The following is a 27,888-nucleotide window of genomic DNA, read 5'->3' on the forward strand; positions in this document are numbered from 1 at the left end:
GTACTAGCTGGAGAGGAGGGGGCGATCGCGGGCATCCCGCCGGCCCTCAGAATGTCCCTTCCAGCCCCCCTGGCGGGGACACAGTGTGGCGGCCCAGCCATCCTAGGGCAAAGCCCTGGTGGCACCAAGGAGCGCTCAGCCAGCTTCCAGCAGGGGGCGAAGGGGCCCCGGGGTCAAGGCGGTGAATGAGGTGCTCCACCTTGGGCGGGATGGCCAGGCTGCCAGGGCCTCCTGCTGCTCCGGGCGGGGCGCGCGGATCTGTCCGGGCCCGGGTTCCGTCCGGACGTTGGGCTGGCCAAGCAGGGGACCCGGCGTGGGGCGCGGGACTGGGGACCCAGGCTGGTGCTCACGGGCAGGTCCTGGAAACCCCGTCTCTCCACCCGGCGGGGTCCTCAGGCACCCAGAGATTTCCTCTCCGGACCCTGGTTCTCGCTCCCCTCGCTCAGTCGGGCGTTGGGGAGTCGGGTTCCCCGGAGCCGTCCCAGTCCGACCCCGGGAAGCTGGGGCGCAAGGTCGCAAGGTCGCAAGGTCGCGGAGGGGCTGGGGTGCAGGCAGCGCCAAGGGTACGGGAGGAGGTCTCCGCGGGACCTGGGGCCATGGCTGAACTGCCCCAGAGTCAGGCCGCTGACGGGAGGTCCCCGGGTCCCCTGGCAGGAGGGGCCGCGGCAGGGACGACGAACAGCGCGCCCGAGGGCCTGCAGGGGGCGCCCCCATCCGCAGGGTGCAACGGGAGGTCTGGAGCTTCCTGGGACCGGTGTGCTGGGAGCCAGGAGACCGGGAAGCCGCGGGCGCCCCTGGGGTCTGCGGTCCTGGTACCGCGGAGTTCCCCGGTCCTGCCAACGCCCCCTGTGCACCCGCTTCGGGCTCTCTCTGCACTGGGGTGCTCGGGGCTGGGCGAAGGGCTGTGCGGCCTGGCCTGGGGTGGGGAGCCGGCGAGCGGGCGCAGTGGGGGCCGCCCCCAGGACTCAACCCTGGGCGCAGAACACGGGAGAACGCGGGCTCAGGTGGGGACAGCCCTCCTGTGGCCCAGGCGCAGGGGCCCCGGGGCTCGCGGTGCGCTAACTTCCAGACTGTGTGCACCTGCGTCCTAGGGCAGGCAAGTGTTTGGGGGGTTAAGGTAGAACAGAGGCGTCACCGAGGTTGGGGGAGGAGGCCGCGGCCTGGAGTCTCTGGAAAGAGCTGTTGTGGGATGTGTGCTCAGGCTCGCTGTCCCCCAAATCACTCCCGAGTCGTCCCTGCTTACTGTCAGCCCGGGCTCTGCTCCTGTCACTGACCTTCAGGAAAGCCGGGTGGTGAGTGTGCTTCTCGTTTCACTGGTGCAAAACTGGCTTAGGGAGATCAGGGTCGCCCTCCCGGGTCATAAGGCAGGAAGGGCCAGACCGGAGCCTGGGATCCAGGTCTCTTCAGCAGCAGCCCGTCCTTCCTGGTTCTGCTCTCAGCCTCCTTTATCATAGTTTGTTCCTTTTTTCCTTGAAAAATTCTTTCACAGCATTGATACAATAAACCACACACGAAGCGTGCAGCTTAGTAAGTTGTGACCCAAGTAGACACCTGCGGATCCGGCGCTCCTGTCAAGACAATGCACGTGTCCCCCCACGGGCTGTCCCTCAGGCCTCTGGTACTTGCTGTGGAACACAAAGGCAAAAGAAATAGAGAAAAGAAAAATCAAACTTCCTTACAGTTCACAGCCCATCGACAAGTCCTTGAGACAGGCAGCGTGACCTTCCCCTGGGAGTTTAACTGCCCCAATGTTCACACTTGCTGGAGGCAGAAGACAGCCTTAGTTTGACATTAGCCTGACCTCCAGGATCCTGTAAAAATCCCCTTGGAAACTTCCTTTATCTCTGCGCCCCCACAATATGTGTTAGCCATCATCCCCCAAGCATATGACCGTTGATACACCTCTGGAGGGTCTCACGACTAAGGTTTTACTGGGCGGGAGTAAGTGACGTTTTCCTAACCGCAGCTAGCCCCTCGGAGTCCTGGAAACCTTCCTTCCAACTTCCTTGGAGACTTAGCAGTATCCATTACACCCCCTAACTTGAAAGTATAGGATCAGTGTCTCCTCATGACCCCAGTGCAGCTCTTTCTACCCTCGGGTCCTACCCCCGTGCTTTAATAAAACTACCCTTTTTGAGCTAAACACATCTCAAGAATTCTTTCTTGATCGTTTTCTCCCGGACCCCATTTCCCACCGTACTGTGCTGTCTAGGTTGACCTCAGCCTACAGGGACCAGTGCTCTACCTGCTCTGGGACTCTTGGGGAGCAGGGGCTCTGTCGTTGGTCTCCATACACTGTGCTTCCAGCAACATCTAGCCCATGACTGACCCCATGCAGAACTGAACATAGAGTTCAGGGCTTTTGAGAAACCTGGCAAACAGTCCCCATTCTCAGATTCCCTACATCCCTTCATCTGTTTATTTATTCATTCCACCGATATTTTTAAAGATTTGATAAGTACCAGGAGGCCTGGTGCTGGGTGGACACCAGGTGAGGAGGTGACCTGAGAGATATGAATGGGGAGCTACATTAGTTTTTCTTTTATTGTTTGTGCTTTTGGTATCCTATGTAAGAAATCAGGTTCACTCAACAGGTTCTCACTCTGGATGAGGGCTGTTTATAGCTGAAGCCGGGAACAGCCATGGCCGAGTGGGTCTGCACTGAAAGCTCCTCGGCACCTCAGCTGCTCCCGGAGAACACACGGCACGGATCACAAAGAGGGTACGGGGTTGCGGCTCCTTGGCGATCTGAGAAGAGTCTCAGAATCTCAGAGGTCGTCGTCTATCAAGCCTTGGTGCTCAAAAATATGACACAGCACCCAGGCCAGATGTGAGGAGACAAGGGGCAGTATGATTTCTGAGAGGCCGTGCATTTTGACTGGGGGACGGACCCACCGTGAGCTAGTTCAATACTGGAGTCTGTCAGGCTACATTCTACATGAAAAAAGATGCAGGCAAAAGTGCTCCAGGCAAACAAAACATAAATGCATAAGTAACTGATTTACTTTAACAAGAGTAATTCCACACTAATAATTAACATAAAAGAGTTTTCATTTCTGGTCTGATTAATTTCAGACCTCTGATGACCTTAGCCATTTCCCACCCAACGGCCTTCCCCAAGGGCTGCTGCGTGATTCCCGTTGGTGGATCTTCCTAACTCCATCAGAGGTCAGCACTTGTGGCTGACCTCCCGGGAGCTTCGGTCTCCTCCTCCAGTCTGGCCTCCTGGGCCAGACACAGCCCAGCTGTGGATGCTCCCTGGGACTACTCATCCCCATAATCAGATCTCTGGTAGCACTTCCCTTTAACTACACATACTTCCACAAGGTCCATAAAATAAAGACTGGTCAAATTTTGCTTATCAAAATGTTTTTCTCCACTGTTTTTATCTAAATGTGCTAAAACTTGCTGACATGGCACCAACTACTTTGGGGAAAGCAGAACAGACTAAATCAAACGACTGACCAAAACCAACGACCAAGAAAGTAAACAGTCAACAAAGGCAAGTCTTTTATCCAGCAAAGTCATCAAAGGACAAATAACCCCACGGTACCTGCCTGTTCTACCTCAAGCCTTCCTTCCCACACTCTTAAGTGGGTTCCACCGAGTTCCAAGCAGGGACGGGGCGGTGTGTGTGGAGCCCTGAGGTTCTGGGTCGGGCAGGAAGGTGTCCTCGAAGAGCCAGGGTGGGGGCACGTGGAAATGCAGTCCTGAAGGACTCCCAGAGATGCACTCTACACTCCTCTGTGTCCTTCAGCATCTCTCAGAGCCTTGATACTTGACGGATGATTAACTGTCCTTACAAAACAATGCTCTCAAGAAAACAGCAAGGTGAGACACATATTCCTCCCAAAGGATAATCCTATAACTTACATGAAGAGCATTTTAAACTATAGAAGAAGCTGCTGTGAATTGCCTGAAGTGAGTGTTGGTCATCAGATTTCTCTTAAACAATGATCCACCGCAGGTAAGCTAATTTTTCTTCAATTTCCTTTCAAAATAAGTATGGCATGATGGTAGGAAATGGCACCATAATGACTAGAATTTAAACGAATTAATTCTTCCCAGACTATTTTTAAGTACCTATAATCCACGGCGGCACAGCCCATCTTCCCACCTGCCTGTCACGACAACAGGCCTCAGGCAGGCTTTAGCTCACGTGTCTTCCCAGAGCTCAGGGGCTCACGCTTCATCCTGGGGCCCCACTCCACGAGAATGGTCCACGTGCACAGGGCTGCGTGCACAACGTCTGCGTGAAGTGCCACGATGTCATCTGGCCTGTGTGCAAATTCGCCATCTTTGTTTCCTCTCTAGATGCACAACTAGTGACGGACTGTGGGCAGGAGAGACACACGGAGTACTGGCGGGCACGCGGGCAGAGCCTCGCCTCTCAGCCAGGCCAACTCAGCACCGCCAGGCCGCTGGCCCCACGCACCGCCCAGTGTGGCCCTTGGAAGCTCTTTCAAGGCGAGATGCATCTGGGCCCGCTGGGGTCTCTGGCTGAAAGGCACCCTCTCCACGGTGAGCCCTCTGCATGAACGACTCAGGCTGCCGGCCTGGGATGCGGCCCTGGAACCTCTGCAGTCTGGCCCACAGCTGGAACAGGAGAACCGCTCACGGCAGCCAACCACCATCATTCTTGTTCTCATGTCATGATGAAGTATCTACTTCTCATTTGGTCTCATTTCTTTCAATCCAAGCAAAAACACTGTTACAGAATAGCTCACTTGGAGGCTGCAGATCTTTCCCCCTTTTGAAATCCAATCATTGGAATAGCTTTCTCCAACAGGAGGTCATGTCGGCTCCGGCCCCTCAGCCACTGGTCACACACATCACCATCTCAACAGCAGAGGAAGAAGACAGAAGTGAATTTCACAGCCTGTCCACACAGAGCTCGTGAGTGGGGTAGGGGCAGAAGAGTGACTCAGGACCGGTCAGGACGGTCAGGGGCAGGCTGCGCCCACAACTACTAAGGAGCTGGCTCTGGCCTGGCCGATTCCATGAGTGAAAAGTAAGATCTGGACTTTGGCAAGCATCTTCAAAGCGACACCCCATTGCTCCGAACACACATGGGAGTGTACGGAGTTGGAAAAAAATGGCGGGACCGACGTATTCAGGGTCATCCTGCACTATGGTCTTGCACATCAGCAGCCCAAACTGACAAGTCACTGTGCTTTCTCTTCCAGTGTTTCTGTGAGCCTCTGCACCTACACATCAGGGACCCACCATCTGCCTCCCTCACACAGACAGGAAATAGCTTCCCCAGGGCCCTGAGGCGGCCTCAGCACCTGACCAACAGCAGTGAAGTCTTGTGCTACAAGTCACCAAGTTTCTCATTTAAGAAACTATCAGCTGGCCAAACAGGGTAAATATTTTTTCTTAGAGGGGTGGGGCAGAGAGAGAGAATGTTAAACGGGACAACCTGAGATCATGACCTGAGCCAAAATCAAGAGGCGGTCGCTTGACTGACTGAGCCCCCCAGGCGCCCCAAGACAGGGTAAATTCTTGAGATGACAGTGCTCAACATCTGACTGGGATCTGTAATTAAAATGCAAAGTATGCATTTAATATTTTTAATGGGAAACCAATTTGGGAATAAAAGGCTTCACTGCAACTATATTTTTATATGGCAATAAATAGAAAATGAAATTTTAAGAGGTAACAAATGAAACAGCATCAACAAAATCTAACTACCTAAAAATAAACCATACAAAAGGTGTACAAAACTCTACAGAGAACTACTGGGTATTTATCACAAAGATACAAATGTAGGGATCCGAAGGGGTACGTGCACCCCAATGTTTATAGCAGCAATGTCCACAACAGCCAAACTGTGGAAAGAGCCAAGACGTCCATCGACAGATGAATGGATAAAGAAGATGTGGTATATATACACAATGGAATATTATGCAGCCATCAAAAGGAATGAGATCTTGCCATTTGCAATGACGTGGATGGAACTGGAGGATGTTATGCTGAGTGAACTAAGGCAATCAGAGAGGGTGCCTGGGTGGCTCAGTTGGTTAAGCGACTGCCTTCGGCTCAGGTCATGATCCTGGAGGCCTGGGATCAAGTCCTGCGTCGGGCTCCCTGCTCAGCAGGGAGTCTGCTTCTCCCTCTGACCCTCTTCCCTCTCGTGCTATCTCTCATTCTCTCTCTCTCAAATAAATAAATAAAATCTTTAAAAAAAAAAAAGAAAAGAAACTTATAAGTCAATCAGAGAAAGACGTGTATCATAGGACCTCACTGATATGAGGAATTCTTAATCTCAGGAAACAAACTGAGGGTCGCTGGAGTGGTGGGGGGTGGGAGGGATGGGGTGGCTGCGTGATGGACATTGGGGAGGGTATGTGCTATGGTGAGCACTGTGAATTGTGTAAGACTGATGAATCACAGACCTGTGTCCCTGAAACAAATAATACATTATATGCTAATAAAAAGAAAAAAGAAAAAGAAATAGGGACCCCAGGAATGGCTCTGGGCAGGAAACTAACCTCAACCAATCTGCACTTTGTGAGCATGTGTGATGCCAAGAGAACAGGACTGCAGCTGTCTGAGCTGTGCAGGTGAGGGAATGGCAGCACTGCCTGGATGGGGTGCCATCCCAGAAGTATGGGAAACCCTGATGGGCGGAGGGGCGCCCCAGACGGGAGTGGGTGCTGGTAACCATGGGGGGATGGGGGAGGCTAGCCGCATGGGAAGGGATGGGGAGGCTGGAGGGCGCAGGTGCAAGGGAAGACGACGATGAGAGCCTGGCGCTCCAGCCACCAGCCCACAGGTACGCCACCCTCTCACACAGCGCGCACATCTTCAATTCACCGGAGTTTTTACGACCCCGTCTCCTGCCAGAGGAGCCGCTGCGGAAACAGTGATTTGCAGCTTAGGCAGTAACTGTATTTTCAAAGTTAATACCCACACTGCTGTGCATCTGTATAAAATAGATCATTTTAAATCCCTAAATTATCAGCGTGAAAACTTGTACAAACTTTGCATTCCAAACAATTCTCCTCTCTTCTGAAAGTAATTTTTGTGAACTAGATGTGCTTCAAAAAATAAGATTCATAATCAGAATGTAATGTTATAGTTCTGTCTATAATAATGTCTTGGTTGTTTACAAATTTAGAAGTTTTAATGGAGTAAAAGAGCCAATTAACACAGGTGCCCAGGCTGACACGAAGCCCCCGGGCGGCACCGTCGGCACCTCGGGGTCACTGTGGGTCTGCCTGTCATTTGCCAGCGGCCCTCCTTCTTCAGGGTGAGAGTAACACAAGACAGTGCTCTTCTGAAGGGCCCTCTCAATCTCGGCCTCATTTCAGCACAAATTCAAATCAACCAACCAAACAGCTCACTCAGCCAGCCCACTGCACGAACTAACCCGGCCTCAGTTATTAACTAACCTGCATCAGGACCAAGCTCACATGATCACTAGGATGGGGGTTTTTACACTACGTGAAACACCCAGCGGGCCCCGCGCATCCCTGTCCTCTGTGACCTCAGGACCACCATCCTTCTGAGCCAACCCCCCCAGCCCCGCGCAGCGCTCCTCCCACCAGAATTTAAAAACATCAAACAGTAAGTATTTCACTGATCTTTGCTAAAGCTTTGCCACTGGAGGCTCTGTTCACTGGAGGAAGGAACTAATTAACCTTTAACCAGTATGTTTTGGGCTCGCTCAAAACTTTTCCTATTGCCTCTAGAAAATACTATGAAGAAATACCCTGGCATGTTGATTTCAATTTATACTGAAACCAAAAAAAAAAAAAGGACTGTCTGATGTGTAACTTATCCCACAGAAGTTTCTGTGTCCTCACTGTGTTCAAAAATGTCATTGTGACTCAAGGCCTCAAAAAAGTTTTGATTTTGATGGTATTACACAGTTTAAAAACAAGACTCAGAGATGCTTGCTGTGGATGACTGGCCCTCAGAAAGAAATCCCAGGCAATCAACAGTTCATCACAGTGGGAAAGCTCACACACACACAGACACACACACGATATATTTTAAAGTTTTACAAAAGGTAATTATTAGCTGACACCGCTAATTACATAGGAGAAGAGAAAGCTATTTAATTTCACGTTAAATTTATCATACACACGTTTTAGTTAATGCAGTTTTAAAAAAGAAACTTTGGTACAGTTGCTACTCTAACGACAACTCAAATTTTTTAAAAAACGGTAGCATTCAGAATATATTTTCAGAAGTATGAGAAGACAATTAAGTTGAAACCAGATGTTTTAAGATTTGTTTCTGAGGAATATTTTTAAAACAATTGTCGCTTAGAAAAAATTAACTATGGAGGGGAAAAAAGACAATCAGCTCCTTAGTAAAACTATCTAATCATTCAGCACACGTGCTGGGCGCTATGCCAGAGGTCTGACACGGTCATGGTGGCCAGCGTGGGGCCAGCTCTCCGGGGGACAGGCTTGGGGCCCGGGCAGCAAGCTGGAGGCGCCCTGCACAAGGAGCCAGCGGGCCTCCAAACCCACCGAGACCTCAGCCCCCAGGACAAGCACCCTGCACGGCCTGCCAAGTGCTGGCTAGTCCATGTCCCCACCGAGGACCAACTTCTCTCTCTAACGAGGAGGAGCCAACGCAGGGGCCGAACACGCTGCACAGTAGGCCTTCCCAGGACACAGTAAGGAGCCCATGTGGCCTTCCCTTCTAGCTGGCCTGGCTTGGAATTTACCCCCAGGAAAGTCTGCTTCTGAACCCACACCGTGCACACAACCTGTTCCTGATCCTGAGGAAGACCCCCCGTGTGCACAGTTGCACTGTGGGTCTGTACCACTCAGACCCACCACAGCCCTCTTGGGAAGAAGACATGACTCTGGGAATCTCAAAGCAACAGGAAAACCTCATTACCCCCCTTCCCAGTCTCCACTCATACCATCGTCACCCACACTCCACCTTCCTTCAGTTCCTGTCCCAAGTTTTAAAACTGGTCTTACTCCTTACTCTCGGTTCTACTAGATATTCCAGATCCCATTTCTCACCTGTCCAAAATGGCTTCCACCAAAAAAGGCTTCAGGATTATCTGATGATGGTAAGTACTCAGTTTTGTGAGCTCATAAAAGATGGAAACATTGTGATCGAAAGGCATCACAACTTCCACAAATTTCTAAGTTTTTATAGGCTCGGAGTAAGGAAACAAGGATTTCAAAAAACAAAGACAATTATGAAAACATTTGCTTCTTGAATAAACTATACTTCTTTCGTTTTTTAAGATTTATTTACTTATTTAGAGAGACAGAGGGAGCGGGCACTAGGTGGAGGAGCTGAGGGAGAAGGAGAGAGAGGATCCTAAGCAGACTCCCTGCTGAGCGTGGAGCCCTCCTCGGGGCTGGATCCCAGGACTCTGAGATCACCACCTGAGCCGAAATCAAGAGTCAGACGCTGAACCAACTGAGCCACCCAGGTGCCCCTGTACTTCTTTGTTAAGACTTTGGTTATAAAGAATTTAACTATACTGCTCAGAAATGATAAAATACCCTATCGAGTAGTTTTCGACAAATGATTAGTAAGCCCTCCTCATTCAGAACTTTATGTAAAACTAAGGCTTTTTAGTGATACAAAGTATTTAAATAACAAATACGCTCGTGTTCCTATTTAGAACACCTGCTTTATAATCAAATTCATACTTAAAAGGAACTTAGGGACTAAATCCCGGTTTTCTGGTGTAGATATTTGCTGCATACTCTGACAGAGCATTATGTCCCAGATGTTATCATTAGGATTGCTTTTTAACCCTTTAGCATTTTGCCTCTTTATTGCTTTCCTGAAATTGTAAGTTTATTTACATTCACAATGCTGATGAAGAAACACAACTTTTCATGGTGAGCAGCTGCAATATGAAAGTGTGCAGTCACACAAGTGCAGCAAAGGCAGGGTATGTGGGGCCATAACCCCTAGAGCCACCCTGGGTCCTGTCGGCATGCCGCTGAACCACGTTATTGTAGGCTTGTTTCTCTTGTTGATCTTTTCCTGATGAGGCTTTCAAACACTATGATTTGTTAATATTAGTAACAGTTATCCAAATACAGCATTCCTGAAGTCTCGTTATTTACAGTTGCCGTATTCTACAGCACACAGCACGTGCGCGAGGCACACGATCACGTTTCTAAACAGATATTTAAACCCAGGGATATTTTATTACTCAAGAAGACAACTATTAGAAAAATTAAGGGGTACTATGATTGCACACAAGAAACCACAAGAAAAAAGAGAAGGAAGTTATTCTATGGTAACATCTTAATACAAGTCAATACAACTTTTAAAATATTAATAAACTGTCCTTTTTAAAATAAGAAAGCTATTCTCCAACACAGCCTTGATATTTCAACCTACAAAGTACAGCATAAATGATTCTATTTTGTTCTGTTATCTGAAAATGCCTTTACGATAATTCAGAGAACAAGAAGTAGCTCTAATTCACATAATGGCACATATCACCTGTCTGTCAGTGAGACATCTGAAAGCATCTTTTTATTAGAAACACAAATCAATATGCCCAAGGGATTACAATAACTGCCTGAAGCAATCTGTATTACCATTTCATCCCTGATGCTCTTGCTCTGAGCAACTTATTATTATGAATGGCATGAAAATGGCAGCCTGTCACAACTGATTTTTCTTCACCACCTGTAAGAATTTTCCCTCTTAAATGTAATCAAGTATCATCTTATTAAATATATCTCAAGCTAGGCTTTATACAACAGTCCATTACTCAAGTTGTATTCCTTATAATTTAAACTTTCACCAAATATTATTATAAAAGTAACTCCTTAGTAATAAAAACTTTTGGTTTGTTTGAAGTTTTAAGATAACAATTTCAGACTGGGTAGACCCCATGTCCCTGCCTTGCGCCTGTTGGGAGTCCTGGAGCCATGCATTTTTGTCCTGAAAAAGAGCCTCGAGAACTGGTCTATATCTCAGAACTCTCCTCCATCGAACAACATCATAGACTTTGGTATTAATCGACACAACTAGATAAAACGTGCTACATTTTAAAGAGTACTCCGATAAACCCTTGTAATAAGCTTAAAGCTGTATATTCTGATTCTATAAAAGGATCAACTTGGATTCCAAGGACCACTCTGAAAGGGTGAACTAACATGGCTCATCTGTCAGTGATGAATCTGACTGCAGCTTAGTTCACCTGCCTACGAATTCTCTTTCCATCTCAGATTGTCGTGGCCACTGAGGAGGCGGTGGCTCTCAGTTATCAGTATGGGTCCCAGCCCTCAGGGCTGGCTGCACCCCCAATTTCCAATTCAGGAGGTCTAGGAGAGACACCCTGGGGCAGTCTCCGCGCAGGCAGAGGTAACACTGATGTCACCAGCCCAGGGCCACTCAGCTGGGCCACGAGACAAGGCCGTGTGGATAGGGAGGTGCCGCAGAGTAAGACAAGTGGCTAAGGCAGCAGGTAGAGAAACTGCCTTCTCTGTTTCTTAAAATGCATGCCTGGGGTAGAGTGCAGGCATCTGTGGCCACAGCAGAAGATGAGGCAAGTGATCACATTTTTCTCCTCATTTTTCTGTTGGATGTTTTCTTTCTGACAAGCAGCTAGAGAAGAACGGAACAGACAAAATGAAGACAAAAGGAGAAAGGCCCAAATTAAGGCTTGGGAAATGGGATGGGCAGAAGGACAAGTTTAAAAACAGGTTTTATGAAGCAACGAGCAACACTGGTTCAATGGCGAACATCCCTCTCCTCAGCTCTGGGAGGGTATTCTGAAAGGGACAAATGCTGGTGCATGAGCACCTCCGGCCTCCACAGGGAAGTCACACGCACATCCCCTGACCCGTGGGGACGGCTGGCGCTTTTCCCAGGGGGAGACAGGGCTCTGTGCAACAGTCCTCACCAACGACTCCACCAAGGGGAACGGGGGCCCTACGAGCGGGCCATGATGTTGAGTACCGCCAACTGTGTGCACCTGCGACTGTGCAAGTTCCCCGACTCGCCTGCCCCACCACCTGTCACTCTGGACCGGCCATTTCTCTGCCCATGTCTCTGCTTCTGCTCTGGGGCTCTTGAACATCGGCCTGAGAAAGCCACACACTCCTTACTGGCTCCATTACAAACTTAAGAATCCCAGCAGCTGTTGGGTCCTTCCATCACTCAAGAACTGATGAGGCTGAATCGTTTGGCGAATCCTCTCCAACTCCGGCCGTGCTGTGCATCCCTCTCCCCACCTGAATGACTGTTATCACTGGCTTCTCCCCCACCTGTCAGCACTGCTCTCTTCCCGCAGTGCCTCCATCCCAGAAGCGCACAGACGTTTCACAAATGAGCAGGTCCCTCCTCCGCACGCTACGGGAAGGCAGGGAATAAAGGCACTACAGAGCGATAGCAAGGACACACCGGCTGACGGACTGAGGACCGTCCACATGTGTCCAGAGCCATGGAGCCACGCCCTACTGCACACAGCAGCTCTTCCCCCAGTGACCACAGAATCTTCTCTTCGGTGATCTGAAGTGACTGCGGGATGACCGTGGAACGCGTTCTTCCATAGACGGCAGCTTCTCCTTTATAAACTAGGGCCCTCTCTTCTTTTATGGAAAGCATGAATAATTTTACAATTTTCTCAACCAGAAACAAACAAAATCAATAAAGCCCTCTGCCCGCATCCCTGCTGCTGTCCTGGTGCTTCGGGCTCCCTCCCAACCCTCGGCCCCGCTGTCCTTCCCCTCATCCCCGACCTTCCTGCTGCCTTTGCATCTGATTCCCCCGGAACAAATCAAAGACAATGATTCTCCTGTTGCTAAATCTACTCGTCTCTTTTCATTTTTCTCCCCAACGACCTCCAGAGCGCCGGCACGCTGTGGACCTCCACCCACTGCTACGAGTGCCTTCCTCCTTCAGCCTCTTCCTCCCTGGCCGCTCTTCTGCCACTTCAACCCTTCACTGCCAGCACTAGGAGGTTTGACGAGGTTCCTGTCTCGTTCTGGCTCTTACTGTACATAAAAGGCCTGGGAGCGCTCCTCTAGGACCACGCTGGGGTAGCCAGTGGTCCTAAGTTATTAAGTAGTCCCCCTTTCTCTCCTTCTGCACTGGGGGTTGGCCTCTACCCCCGTGACCCACTCACCTTCTGTGAGGGCCATTCCTTGCTCTGGCCAAGGAAAGGTGACCTGAGCCACTTGGTATGTAACCCGCCCCGTCTGTGTCTTCGTCCCCAGTGGTCCTGGAAGCACGTGTCCAGGAGGGCTCCCCGAGGGACCACGATGAGCAGAGCACCTGCCAACGTGTCAGACCCATACTGAGGAGGAAAGCGGTCTTTGCTGTAGTAAGCCACTGTGGTTTTCAGGGCCATGTGTGTCACAGCATGACTCAGAGACAGGACTCTTTCATAAGTACGTATTTCCAGCCCCAATTACTCTGCTGTCGTGAGCACCACAGCGAAATCTCACCGGAGCACTGTGTCTGTCACTGCCCTGCGTGCACACAGAACGGAGTCTGAGGAACAGTGCGCTTCCCTAAAGAAGAGAAACTCGGAAATGGTCTGACTTCCGTCTGAGATGTTTCCTTTGTGTTTCGGGTGGCCTTCTCTGAAGGCCAAACGTTGGCTGGTTTAGTAAGCCACTGCAAGAACACTGAGAGGTCATCTTTACATGATGTCTTCCTTTCTCTCTTTAGGGATCTGAATAGATCACATCATCTTTTCATTCAACATGTATCAGTCCTTCCCCTAGATAAGTTACATCCGTTACTTTTTGCCCACTGTAGCATGCTCATGTTTCCTGAATTTTTTTCTTATAAATCTGGCATTTGACACTTAGAAATATTTAATAACATACGCAAATTTAGAGATTTTATTCTTCTCCTAGGAGCATTCCTTAATTTACACAAGCGCTTCCTCTCAAGCTGACGCATTCTGACCCGCAGCGCTTTCAGGGAGAAGCACCACGGTGACTGCACCACAACGTCCCCGCTCCAAAACCAGCTGCCACCATTTCCTCTGAGGGTGGTCACGCAGATTCACGACGTTACGTACCGGGTGCTTCAAACAGCACCTGCCATGTGTTGGCGCTCTGCCTGGGCCTCAGCCATCACAGGTACAAAGACTTCCACCTGGAGCTGATGGAGCACCAGGAAGGTGCCGGCCATGGAAGAGCACGTTTGCTCCACCTGTGAGGCTGACACGTGGCAGAGCAGGGTTCTGAATCCAGTTCTGCAAAAAGTCAGAGATGCCCTTCCTATTAGAGGTGTGCTGTGTTAGCACCAAGGACATTTAGAGGTTTTGTTTGGTTTTAAAGCAGGGACGGAGGAAGAGGAGTGGAGCGGAAGGACGGCTGCCGACATGGGCAAGGAGCAGGTCTCCGGGCCCCCTGGCGGGACAGTGTGGGGTGGGGTGCCCGCACAGCTAGGGGCGCACTGAGTATTTCTGGGCACTCATTCCCAATGCACACTTCCCTGTCGAGGAAGACAGTCATGGTGGGTAATGTGTACTGAGCGGTAAGACACAGAATTAAGCCATCTGCCCAGGGTCACAGAGCTGGCTAGTGGCAATGCCCAGACGCTGACCGGGCAGCAAAGCCCCAGGCCGGAGTTCTTCACCTCCGGTATACACCTGGGAAAGGTCACCCGACGGCTTCTGTGTCCACGCCCAAGGGGAAGAGCATGGAGCCAAAACCAAAGGTGTGTGCAGAGCAGTGAGGTGAGGACAGACAACAGGAGGGAACAGAAAAGAAGCCACCCCAAAGAGTAAGCTGGGAGGAAACAGGAGTTGGATTCCATGACAGGATCACTTTTCAGATTTTAAAGCTTACTATTGAAAATAAAATTGACCCTCAAAGTCATCCTAAAAGTAAAACGATTAGAAATGATTAAGAAACAAAACATACCCTAGAACTTGTATATGCACAGGTAGAACATTCTAGTTTTGCTTACTAAAGAAAAAAAAATATTGCTATACTTCACAGAAAACATACACAAATATGCATGTAATCTGTCAATAATTTAATAATTTATTTTTAAATAGATTTAACTCTACTGAAAAAATAAGGACTTGAAGTATATTCAATTTCCTCAAATGAGCGCAAGTTTTGTAACAGACATCAACAGGGATAATTTTCCATGTTATCACAATCAGAATTTAAACTAATATGAATGTGTCACACACAGACATTTGGAGTCCTAATGAACACTACTTCATCGAGCTCCCTGGGATGACCCGTGTGGCCCGGCGGGGGCGAGGACACTTGCCAGCCAGCAAACGTGTCAGAACCACTCTGAAGCACTGCAAATAGGCACGGACATTCAAAGGGTAAGGAACGCTTTCCTAATGTTGGAAGGGTTATTTTTTAAAACAATATTTAGCTGAAAAAATGGAATACATCTTGTCCTTAAAAATATCTTTTCAAAGAATTATTTCATTTCTATTGCTTTGCAATAAAAATTCCTACAAAAGACAACCTTTTCTATTGATTACTCAGAAAGCAAGGTATGAATCCACGACAGCACTTTTTTTGTTCTACTCAGATACACCTCAGATTATATTTCAAATAAAAAGGAGTAAAATGCACAGTTAAAAAGAGCTTCTCATAAAGTGGACATCGGCAAATTCTGTGACTTGACCATACAAAATGTATTAACCAAATAATAGCAACTGAGATATCAAACTAACTTTTTTTTGGTTCCTATGTAACTTGCATACACATGCTGCCTACCTAAACAATTTCAGAAGTATAACAGAAAGATGATCAATTTAGGAATATAATCAAGCAGTCTTTAAAACTAAAACCTGTTTTCAACATGCTATGAAATGAAAATAACTTAAATGAGTTCAACAGTGTCGCACTATCAAATACTGTAACATACTAATGTAGATTCTATTTTAAAAATGAGCCATCGACATAAAAAAAAGAACGCAAACTGTAAAATAAACTGAAAAGAAGAGACCACAACTCACTATTTATGGGCAAATTGTATATCCAACAAAGAAAACTTAAGAGACACGGAAACTTTGATTAACCAAGAAAAGATACTTTTGGAAGTTCTTCAGTCTGAGCATGCTGTTACATAAATACAGAGAATTCACATCTGAAAACACCAACATTTTTGAAAGTCTGTTTTTAGGTTATTTATATTAACCTAAAATGAACAAGCTCTTCAGGACTGCATGTACTTTCTTACTGAAAGGGAAAATCAAGTCATTAAAGCAGCTGCTCCTTAATCTAGCCTACCTTATTTTTTGGATTGGATGTGTTCATTACACTTCGAGTCTCTTTTCCAGTATAAATGACAACACCTATTACAGTACCTGCAAAAACACGAAAGTGGTCCTTACAGAGAGATGCCTCAAAGGGGAAGCACAGAGAGAACACTTTCTAATCAATTGTCTTGATGGAAAATATTATTCACTGCTTAATTTTATATAAATTTATCTAACAGCACATTTGAGTTGGCTAGGTCAAGAGAGTCTAATCTCAACTTTCAAAATAAGCTTTGAGGAACTCAACTGATTTTTTAAGCTATACACATTTACCTATATACAACATCACTCGGTTCACGTGTGCAAACACCACAGGTAAGTGAAGAGAGGCTGTGTTCTCAAGTGGTCAGATGCATCATGGGACCTTCAAACCAAGACCGCACCAGCCGAACCACCTTCCCTGAGCGAGACTTGAGTACTACTAGGTATAAGAGCCTCCGCTGACATTTTAGCACCTATACAATTAAAACAGTAAGAGACAATTACATAAATAACATTTGATGTTGAATTTAGATGTTATTAGCCTTTTTTACTCATGTCTCCTGAAAGTTTGGTTTTCTAAGTGTGTATGCCTATCAAACTTAAGGTAAAAGAATACTAAAATACCCCTAGAACAACCATTGGATTACAAAGGCTCAGAGGCACTCACCTCTGTAATATTAAATTAAAAACCACAGAACAGGTCTGTTTCTAAACTGCAGCTATGCATAATCTATATTCCTAGTTTTCATAAATTCTGAGGATGAGAAATGATTAAAGAAAGAAAATCACGTCCATAAATACTCACTGAGACCAACACCACTGCAGAATTCACTATAATAATTGTACAAAAACTCTTTGATGTCACATTAATGTAACGTGTGAAATTTAGTGCGTTGTAAGTCAGGACCCAGGGAATAAATGTGATCCTAGTGATCTCTTGGATTTATATGAACACATAGCTGCAAATTAGACGCATTAGATAATGAACGGTTTCCTCCATGGAATGTTCAGGAAGACAGGGAGGTGCTAGAGGGCTGCTCAGTGGTCACATCTGCAGAGGTTACACGTTTCTTTCAAAATAAGCATTTCCTTTCTTCCCCCTGTTTTAATTGTGAGCCGCTTGCAGAGCTGTGTGGTTGAATTTCCTGAGCCCCTTGAAAGCAGAGCAGCCCCTCCAGCACAGAGGGCAGCCCAAACTGCACAGATGCGGCCTCTGTAGAGCAGTGCCCAGCAGAGCTGCAGATGGTGGGTCTGCACTTAGTGCTCAGGAAAGCACAGATTACGTAATGAGCCAGTGCCGTAGAGGACCCCACCCCAAACACACACAGCTCTTGTGTCAAACAGTACATTCAATCCGACTGCGTCAGTAGTTTCTTCCTATTTTGCCAATTAAACTTAAAATATAGGAGTGTCTCATGTGAAATGAGCTCACTAATGTTAAAAAAGTACAAAAACGGAAGACAAACTGCAAAATTATTTTTAATATTAGCAGAACAAAAAGTCTCAGAAAAGACTTAAAAATTAATTAGGCTAGAAAACACTGTCCTAAAATCCAGACAAACTATTAGTAATGTTGATTCTAGGCTGGTATTGCAGTTACAAGTATCCAAAATGCAATCTGAGAAATGACAAGACTAAGAAAACGTAATGCATTCAGATACACATAGATAGCATATTTAATCAGTACTGCAGGTTAAATACAACGTACATAAAGAGTATTTAACAGAATTCCTCCCATGGTTTTCCTTGTATAATCTACTGAAGTCTGGTAAAGGCTCTCCCATGCATTATCTCATCCCATTCTCACTGAAAAGGAATTAGAATAATGCATTTTTTTCCAAGTCGGTCATGCTTTTTAACTACTAAAATTAGTGAAGTCAGTATGGCGTATTTGCAGTACTCTCCATTCTTTTTGACAAAGGGCACCTACTTATGGACTAGTACAGGCTGAAAGGTTGACCAAACCCTGTTATGTACGGCAAATCTATCTATAGATACATATATATAGATACATATGGCAAAGTGGTCACCTGTTCATTTTGGAAACAAGACCAGAGAGGGAACACAACAGAGCACATTCATCAGAAAGTCTGACAGAGAGAACGTGTCAGAGACAGACAGACACATGGACAGACCTCGAGAATGCTCAACCATCCGAAGTAGTTCCTGACTGTCACTTAGGCACCTGCTGGCTCCCATGCAGAAGTGCTTTCCTCGTGCCAGTCTCAACAAAACCCCGAGCGTGGGCGGCCCACCCACTGCAGAGTTTTCGTGTGCCTGCAACAGATGGGGAGCACAAAGGCGGCCAGCAAAGACTACGGATTTGCCTCAGGAGAGCAACACGGCGAGACTGAGCCAGGGACACAGGCGGACACTGCGACCTGCACCAGGTCTGGGCCCCGCCCGGTGAGCGTGCCATGCGTCCGGGGACAGCAGGGCAGCCGCACCCACTTCCCAGCGGCCAGGACTGCCCAGTCCCGAGACCCGAGGTGCAAGCAGCAGCAGCGTGCGGCGCCGCTGTGTCCTCCATGACCCCCGCTGCCCTCCTGCACCACAGCTCGCGGGTTGTGTCCCTCAGGGGACTGCAGTGGGGCAGCTTTTCCTGCTTTCCCGAGGCCCATCAGGCAACCGCTCTGCCGCAGGAGCCTCACACACCATGCCCACTAAAGGGACAGTGTGATTTTAAGTTTCTAATCCGGCACGAGGACTAGTCTCATAAAATATCATGCCAAAAATTACCAAGAGAAATGAAACCACACAAAAACCAAAAAGAATATATATGTTCCAATTTTTTCAACCTAAATTATTTCATCAAACTGCTATAGAAGTATCCAAGTGTTTACTCTCATTTTCTGTATTTATCACAATCAGTACCAGCCCTGGACCCCTGTCTACGTACAGGCCCCCCTCTAGAGGGAGGGGTCACCCTAGACCCCCGTCGGCACAGCAGGCCCCACAGCAGCCCTGCTCTGGGGGGGTCACCGCCGTCGGCACACAGGCCCCCGCTCTAGAGGGGTCAGCCTAGACCCCTGTCGGCACACACGCCCAGCAGCCCTGCTCTGGGGGGGTCACCGCCGTCGGCACACAAGCCCCCGCTCTAGAGGGGTCACCCTGGACCCCCGCTGGCACACACGCCCAGCAGCCCTGCTCTAGGGCACATCCCTGCTTCCAGGCTCTTGGCAGTTTAATTTCAGAACACTCTCTTGTCCACTTATCACTTGCAACGTGGCAGCTCTCTGGGACACTGACTCTGCTCTGGGAATGGCGTTCACTAACAGACAAGGGGAAGAAGATGGAGGGCACCACAAGCAGTTGTGTTTGTCCCTTTTCAGGGACCCTTGGCCCTCGGATCCTCTGTGGTGTTAACGTGAGCCCTCATTCCCATGCACTCAGAACCCCAGGATGACGGAGGAAGGCCCAAGTTCACTTCACCTAGGAGGCAACCTGAATTCAGTGGACACGTATTTAAAAGTAAGATTTAAAACAATTCTTTCTCAACTTATAATCAAGTATAAAGAAGATATGAGCCCTTAAATTACTCCTGGAAACCCAAGGTCTTTCAAACATTGCTCAGGATACAGCAGTTTCATAATATACAGAGTCTAGTAATTGCTCACATTATTAAGGTTTTTAAATAAAGGTAAGTATGTGTTAAAATATTTAAAATTAATGAAAAGAGCTTGCATTTTTAAAATGTCCAAACACAAATGAATCTTAAGAGGCGTCTTAAGACTTAAGTTTTTTTGAACGGATGGTTTTTGAGCAGCATAAATACTTTCCTGGAAGATAAAAAGCCCGGGTGCACTGAATTCAACCCATGAGAGAATGAGAAACAGTCATCAATGTGGCAAGCATATGTGACGCCTAGATTTGTGTCTGTTCTGCCCACGTGTGCAACCAAGAGCTTCCACGTGCCAAGGTCGCCTGGAGAGGAAACGTTTGTACGGGGGTTACCGGGCGCATCACATAGGCCTTCTGCTCGGGGGCTTCTGCCTCTGTGAGAAGAAAGGCCACAGATCGATAGCACTAGGGTCAGTAGCAACATTCTAATACACAGGGAACAAAAGAGCAAATAAAACGTATTTTTTTTTTTAAAAAAGCATCTTCAATATGATGGAAACAAAACAGAATACAGCTCTAGACATGGGGAAAATGTGAAATCAGTGACCAAGTATCAGCTCATATGTGCTATGTTTTAAATATTTTCCTATCAGCTATTAAACGCTAAAGGCTGAAGGGTGACAGCTGTCGAGGATGGATTCCAATCCCGACCCTGGGACAGCCTGGCTGTGTGACCGAGCGAACAATGGGGGCCGGCGCGATGAGGCTGTGCAGCACCACACCGAGCCAGGGCGCAGCTGTCAGCAAGGTCAGCAAAGATCGGCAGCGTGGAGGACGCGTGAGCTCAAGATTCGGGGACTCCTCCTGGCCGCAGTGCCCTCTCCAGTGACCCCCCGGGCACAGCCAGTCTCCCCATCCTGGGGTCTACACAGCCCGAGACCTGGCCTGCTCCCCACCCCTCCTTGGTGTGCTATCCTGACTTCTCTTTCTCTTTAGTTTGAGAAATTTAAAAGATCATCAGTACAAAAATCATGAAAGACCTCAATTTCTATTAAAATTGTCCTAGTTGCCCTCAGATTTTTATTAAACATAGGAAACATTAGTATACACCTAAGGCCCCTCTCCTCCTCTATTCCCTAGAAGGTGCACACGTGGACCCCTACAGGAGCCTGACTGACACGCTGCTGTGCACACAGGCCCCCACGGCGCACGCGCACAGAACTGCCCGGCCTTTCCCCGAGCCCCAGACACCAGGCCCCGGCACCATCCTCGTCAGCCTGCAGCTCAAGAGGCCCTCACGTAGCTGCTGGTGCGCTCACGAATCCTCCCCACACCTTTCCACCCCTTGACCTCACGCACCTGTTTGCTCTTCCTTCAAACTCTGATCAGGTAAGGATTTTGGCTTCTTTGTTTTGGGGGCACCCTATACTTCCCTGTGGTACTCAGCAGAGCGTAAAGCACCCGCCTCGCTTTATTAAAGTAGTCCTCGCCCATGCGCGCTCCCGAGGACAGTGCATTCAACAGCGCCTGGTCTCTGCAGAGGGATTCTTACAAAACCACCAGAAGAGCAACCAGGCTCTATGGGCGCTGGGCCACAGATTAAGAAGACAGACAGCCCTACTCTGAACATCCCCTACCCTTCCTACCCCCACCAGCAGCCTTCACGCTCCCTGCTGCTAAGATTCACTCCTGTTTACCATTAGCAAGTCAACTACTTTCTGAAAAGCTGACCAGCATTTAGATTTCAATACCTCCCAGAGAAATTTACTTCCCAAAATGTATATTTAGGTGACCTCCCTGTTCAGCCACTAGAAATACTCCAACATCCTCCAATTTCACTCAGAAGAAAATTAAGACGCTTTACTCTGGTCCCCAAAGGCTGAACAGGAAATATCTCCCCAGGCCCCCTATCTCATCTAATACTTTTCTCCCTGACAGACAAACCCACCACAGTGATCTCTTCCAAATTCTACTGGGTGACTGAGGAGTGGGAAAACCCCCAAATACCACCCCTTCCTTCCCCGGTTGCGCTAGGCCACCTCCCAGTAAGGGACATTGACAAGTCTGGCGAGAAGAGGGATCAGAACCCACGAAATGCCGCTGCCCTGCTCCACGGAGGCCTTGCTCCTTGCAGCGCACAGCCCACAGCCAGCGCTTGCTTAGCACTCAGCCCCTCAGGTCCTGCCCCACACCCGCCAACTACAGGGAATGATCCGTAAGGTCCCTGGGTGGTACAAGGTGGTTATTTTCAGAGATACTGCACAGAGTCACTCCAGCACAAAAGCACCACCAAATGTGAGAGCTGACACTAACAAGAGAACTTGTTTCATACCTGATGCAACAATGGTGCTCGCCCGCAGTGTATTTTCTAGGCTGAGACTCTCATGAATGGGTGGGTGGCAGTCTTCCTGTTCACAGAGAAGGGGAAAAATGGCAAGTTAGCAACTTTTTTTACTTCAGATATCTGCAGTGATAAAACAAACATACAAGCTGGATTCAGTGAATGAGCAGTGAAATGGCACTGCAGAATAAAGGTGAAAAATGGGAATTTAGACAGAGGCTCCTGGGAAGAGGGCAGAGCAGGGAGCACCAGGAATCTCTGCCCACCGGGCAATGACCACATGGCAGAATCTGTCTGATGGGACTATTTGGGGACTGTGGAGTCGGCTGAAGGCTTGCAGCTGTCCAGGGGAAGTAGTCAGTTTTGGTCTCTTCTAACTCCCAGCACAGAGCAGCTACCCAGCCGTGCGGCAGGCAGCTGTGCACGTCTTTCTGGGGCAGCCTGCAGACGCCAGGTGGGCAAGAAGCACCCCGTCCTCCAAAGAGCAGGAGTCTAAGCTCTGACCACTGCCGGCTGCTTCTGATCACACAGGTGCAGACACAGAGCCTGGCGGCCCTCGCTGGCGGCCCTCCAGCTCCAGTGACTCCAAGGGCATTGGAAGGGCGAGGGCCCCATTGTCCCCCTTCTGGGAGCCAGACATTAAACACTAGAACATTCTAAAACAACTGCATATATGGAAAAAAACACAAAGTGACTGTGGGTGCCCAAGAAAAAGCTCAGAAAAGACCTGAAAAGACATTAAATGTACACCTCAGACTGATAACCCAGCACAGAGACAGTCTATAATCATAAAAAATAAGTAAATCAACAAATAAATATAATGACTAAAACCCCAGCAAGCCCGGAAGAAGGGCGAGAATGGACTTCCAGAGGTACATCATTACACTAAAAACAAAGTGTTCAATAACAAGGCATTAAAAACAAAACAACAACAAAAAAAGTATGGCCCATTTATTTTTTTTTTTAAGATTTTATTTATTTGAGAGAGTGAGAAAGAGCATGAGAGAAGAGAGGGTCAGAGGGAGAAGCAGACTCCCCACTGAGCAGGGAGCCACATGTGGGACTCGATCCAGGGACTCTGGGATCATGACCTGAGCTGAAGGCAGTCGCTTAACCAACTGGGCCACCCAGGCGCCTAGTATGGCCCATTTAAAGGAACATTGTAAATCAACAGAAACAACCCCTGAAAAAGACCTGATGTCAGATATACGAGACAAAGACTTTAAAAGGAAAGTATTAAGGATGTTTAAAGAAATGAAGACGTGGAGAATGCCAAGAAAACAATGTGTGAACGAAACGTAAATATGAAGAGACAGAAAACCTCAACAGAAAGCAGAAGAAAGTCAAGAGCTGAAAAGTACGATGACTGAAATGAAAATTCCCCTAAAGAGATTTAAGGCAGATCTAACCACGCAGAAGAATCAGCAAACCTGAACACGGAACAACGGAAATGACCAAGTCTGGGAAACAGAATGAAAACAGGTGGAGGAAAATTAAAAAGGTCTGAGGGAGTGCAGGACACCAAGGTACAAACCAATATAGGTATTGTGGGAGTCCCAGAAGTGGAAGACAGAATGAAAAGGGCAGAGAGAATATGTGAAGAAGTAATGGATGAAAACACCCCAAATCTGATGAAAGACATGCATGTAAACAGTGAAGAAGCTCAAGCAAATCCAAGGAAGATGAACTCAAAGAGACCCACATAGAGACACATTATCATAAAAGTTTTAAAAGACAAAGACAAGGGCGCCCAGGTGGCTCAGTCATTAGGTGTCTGACTTTTGTTTCGGCTTAGGTCATGACCTCAGGGTTGTGAGACTGACCCCCACACTGGACTCCACGATCGGCGCAGAGTCTGCTTGAGACTCTCATTCTCCCTCCGTCCCTCCCCGCCACGTATTCTCTATCTCTTTCTCGAAAATAAATAAATAGGTCAGCACTATTTTTAATTTTTTGAGGCACCTCCACACTGTTTTCCAAACTGGCTGTACCAACTTGCATTCCCACCCACAGTGTAAGAGGGTTCCCTGTCTCCACAACCTCTCCAACATTTGTTGTTTCTTGCCTTGTCCATGTTTGCCATTCTAACTGGTGTAAGGTGGTATCTCAATGTGGTTTTGACTTGAATTTCCCTGATGGCTAATGATGATGACCATTTTTTCATGGGTCTGTTAGCCATTTGTATGTCTTCTTCAGAGAAGTGTCTGTTCATGTCTATTGCCCATTTTTTTGACTTATTTGTTTTTTGGGTGTCAAGTTTGAGAAGTTCTTTATAGATCTTGGAAATCAGCGCTTTGTCTGTAGTGTCATTTGCAAATATCTTCTCCCATTCTGTGGGTTGCCTCTTTGTTTTGTTGACTGTTTCCTTTGCTGTGCAGAAGCTTTTTATCTTGATGAAGTCCCAATAGTTCATTTTTGCTTCTGTTTCACTAGCCTTTGGAGATGTATCTTGAAAGAAGTTGCGTGGCCAATGGCAAAGAGGTTACTGCCTATGTTCTCCTCTAGGATTTTGATGGATTCCCATCTCACATTAGCTACCCTATGACCCAGCAATTGCACTTCTGGGTATTTACCCCAAAGACACAGATGTAGTGAAAAGAAGGGCCATATGCACCCCAATGTTCATAGCAGCAATGTCCACAATAGCCAAACTGTGGAAAGAGCTGAGATGCCCTTCAACAGATCAATGGATAAAGAAGATGTGGTCCTTATATACAATGGAATATTACTCAGCCATCAGAAAGGATGAATACCCAACTTTTACATCAACTTGGATGGGACTGGAGGAGATTATGCTATGTGAAATAAGTCAAGCAGAGAAAGTCAATTATCATATGGTCTCACTTATTTGTGAAACGTAAGGAATAGCAGGGAGGACGTTAGGAGAAGGAAGGGAAGAATGAAGGGGGGGAATCAGAGGGAGAGACGAACCATGAGAGACGATGGACTCTGAGAAACAAACTGAGGTTCTAGAGGGGAGGGGGGTGGGGGGATGGGTTAGCCCGGTGATGGGTATTAAGGAGGGCACGTACTGCATGGAGCACTGGGTGTTATACGAAAACAATGAATCGTGGATCACTACCTCAAAAACTAATGATGTACTGCATGGTGACTAACATAACATAATAAAATAAAATAAAATTTTAAAAAATTAAATAAATAAATCTTTAAAAAAAAAAAGACAAAAAGAGAATCTTGAAAGCAGTATGAAAGAAGCAAACCATCACATACAAGGAATTCCCAATAAGGTTCTATGCAGATTTTTCATTAGAAATAGTGGAGACCAGAAGGCAGTGTGGTGATACAAAGTGCTCAAACAAACACACACCCATGTCAGCCAAGAATCCCATATCCAGCAAACTGTCCTTCAAAAATATGGGTAAAATCAAGATATTCCCAGACAAACAAAAGCTTAGAGAGTATGTGTCCCACTAGACCTTTCCTGCAAGAACTGTTCAAGGGAGTCCTGCAGGTAAAAGAAGAGGGTACAATAACTCGAAACTACATGGGGAAATAAAGATCTCAAGAACGGTGAGAATACAGGCAATTATAAAGGCAAATATTATTGTAGCAATGGTTTGTAACTGCACTTTTTGTTCTCTACATGACTTAAAAGAATAATACATAAAACCTAGTATTGTTGTAATTTTGGTTTGTAACTCCAAATCTTGTTTTCTACATGAAGAGGCTGGGTGCATTTAAAAGAACTATTCGTTTACATTTTTAGTCACAGACCGTATAAAGATGTAATTGTGTGAAATCAGCAAACATAAGGGGTGGGCACAGAGCTATAAAGGAGCACAGCCTTTGTATGTTATTGAACTTAAGTTGGTATAAATTCAAATTAGAGTGTTATATCTTCAGAATGTTAAATGTAATTCCCATGGTAACCACAAAGAAAACAGCTATAGAATATGCACAAAAGGAAACGAGAAATTTAAACATTTCCCTACAAACACCAACTAAACACAATAGAAGACAGTAATGTAGGAAATGAGGGACAAAAAATATATATATATAAGGCACACAAAAAATTGAACAATGACAGAAGTTAAGTCCCTTCTTTTCAGTAATTACTTCAAGTATCAATGGATTAAACTCAACCATCAAAAGACAGATTGGCACAATGGATAAAAATACATGATCCAACTATATACTGTCTACATGCTGAGACTCACTTTAGATCCAAAGACACAAAGAAGTTGCAAGTGAAAAGAGCTATTCCATGAGAATAGTAAGCAAAAGTGAGCAGGTGTGGCTACACTAATATCAGCAAATTAAATGTGAAACCAAAAAAGGTTATAAGAGACATTATATATTAATTAAACGTTCAATAAGGCAGGAAGATACGATTATAAACAACTGTGCATCTAATGAAAACCTGTAAAAATATATGAAGCAAAAACTGATAGAACTTAAGGGAGAAATAGCTCAAGAGTAATAGAGACCTTAATATTCCACTCACAATTATGGCTAGAACAACCAGACAGAAGTAAGTAAAGAGAAAACTTGGCAAAATAAGCCAACTAGATCTAACAGACATGCAGAACATTCCACCCAAAAACAGCATACACATTCTTCTCAAGTGCACATGGGACATTTCCCAGGACAGACCTTATGTTACAAATGAAGCTCCAACAGATCATCATACAAAGTATCTACTCCAACCACAATGAGATAAAGAGAGAAATCAATAACAGAAAATTCACAGAACTGTGGAAATTCAACAACTTTTAAACAACCAATGGATTACAAAGAAATCACAAAGGAAATTAAAAGATACTTAGAGACAAATGATAAAAAACTTGGGAGGTGCAACATAAGTGGTGATAAGGGGGAAATTTAAAGCTATAATATATGCTTATATTAAAAAAGAGGAAAGATCTCAAATCGATGACGTAACTTTACAACTATGGAACTAGAAAAAGAAGACTAAACTAAACCTAAAGCCAGCTGAAGGAAGGAAAAAATAAAGATTAGAGCAAAGATAAATGAAATAAAGAACAGAAAAACAATTTTAAAAGTGAATGAAAGCAAAAGTTCATTCTTTGAAAACATCAACAAAACTGGCAAACCTGTAGCTAGTTGGACTGAGAAAAAAACAAAAAAGAAGACTCAAACTACTAAATTCAGAAACCAAAGTGGGAAAATATTACACTTCAACGGAAATAAAAAGGATTAAAAGAGAATACATTAGTACCCATGTGGCAAGAAATTGGATGAATGGATGAATTTCTAGAAACACAAAACCTACTAAGAGTAATCATGAAGAAATAGAAAATCTGAATAGACCTATATATCTAGCTAAGAGACTGAATCAATAATAAAAAATCTGACAGAGAAAAGCCCTGGGTCCAATGACTTCACTGGTGAAATCTACCAAAAATGCAAAGAAAGACTAACATCAATCCTTCTCAAACTTTCAAAAAATTAGAGAAGGGACATCTCCTAACTCACTCTATAAACCCAGCACAACCCTGATACCAAAGCCAGACACAGACATGACAAGAAAAATAAAGATCAACATTCTTGATGATCACTGATGCAAACAAAAATCTTGTAATACTAGTGAATAGAATTTAGCAAAACATTAAAAGGATTATACACGATGACCAAGCAAAATGCAAGGTTGGTTCAACATGTAAGCCAATCAATGTAATACATTATATTAACAGAATGAAGAAAAAAATCCACATGATCATCTCAACTGATGCAGAAAATGCAAATATTCAATACGCTTTTGTGATTGAGGGAAAAAAAGCAAAAGCATTCAATGAAACTAGGAAAAGAAGGG

General features: G+C 46.3%; 1 long non-coding RNA gene across 2 annotated transcripts in view; it reads right to left on the reverse strand.

Moving 5' to 3' along the window:
- Positions 1 to 1,582: 1,582 nt before the first annotated feature.
- Positions 1,583 to 27,888, reverse strand: part of LOC148161933 (uncharacterized) — a 55,777-nt gene continuing 29,471 nt past the window's right edge. The window contains exons 4-5 of one of the 2 annotated variants that reach the window (XR_015767270.1): positions 22,086 to 22,161; positions 1,583 to 1,625 (exon numbers count right to left, since the gene is read on the reverse strand). This is a non-coding gene — a long non-coding RNA (uncharacterized LOC148161933). Of the gene's footprint in view, positions 1,626 to 16,195; positions 16,259 to 22,085; positions 22,162 to 27,888 lie in introns of those variants that run through there. The other variant, XR_015767271.1, reaches the window with a different exon arrangement.

This window comes from Eumetopias jubatus, unplaced genomic scaffold, assembly GCF_037043125.1.
Source record: "Eumetopias jubatus isolate StellerSeaLion01/CBP00866 unplaced genomic scaffold, mEumJub1_p1.0 scaffold_36, whole genome shotgun sequence".
NCBI lineage: Eukaryota > Metazoa > Chordata > Mammalia > Carnivora > Otariidae > Eumetopias > Eumetopias jubatus.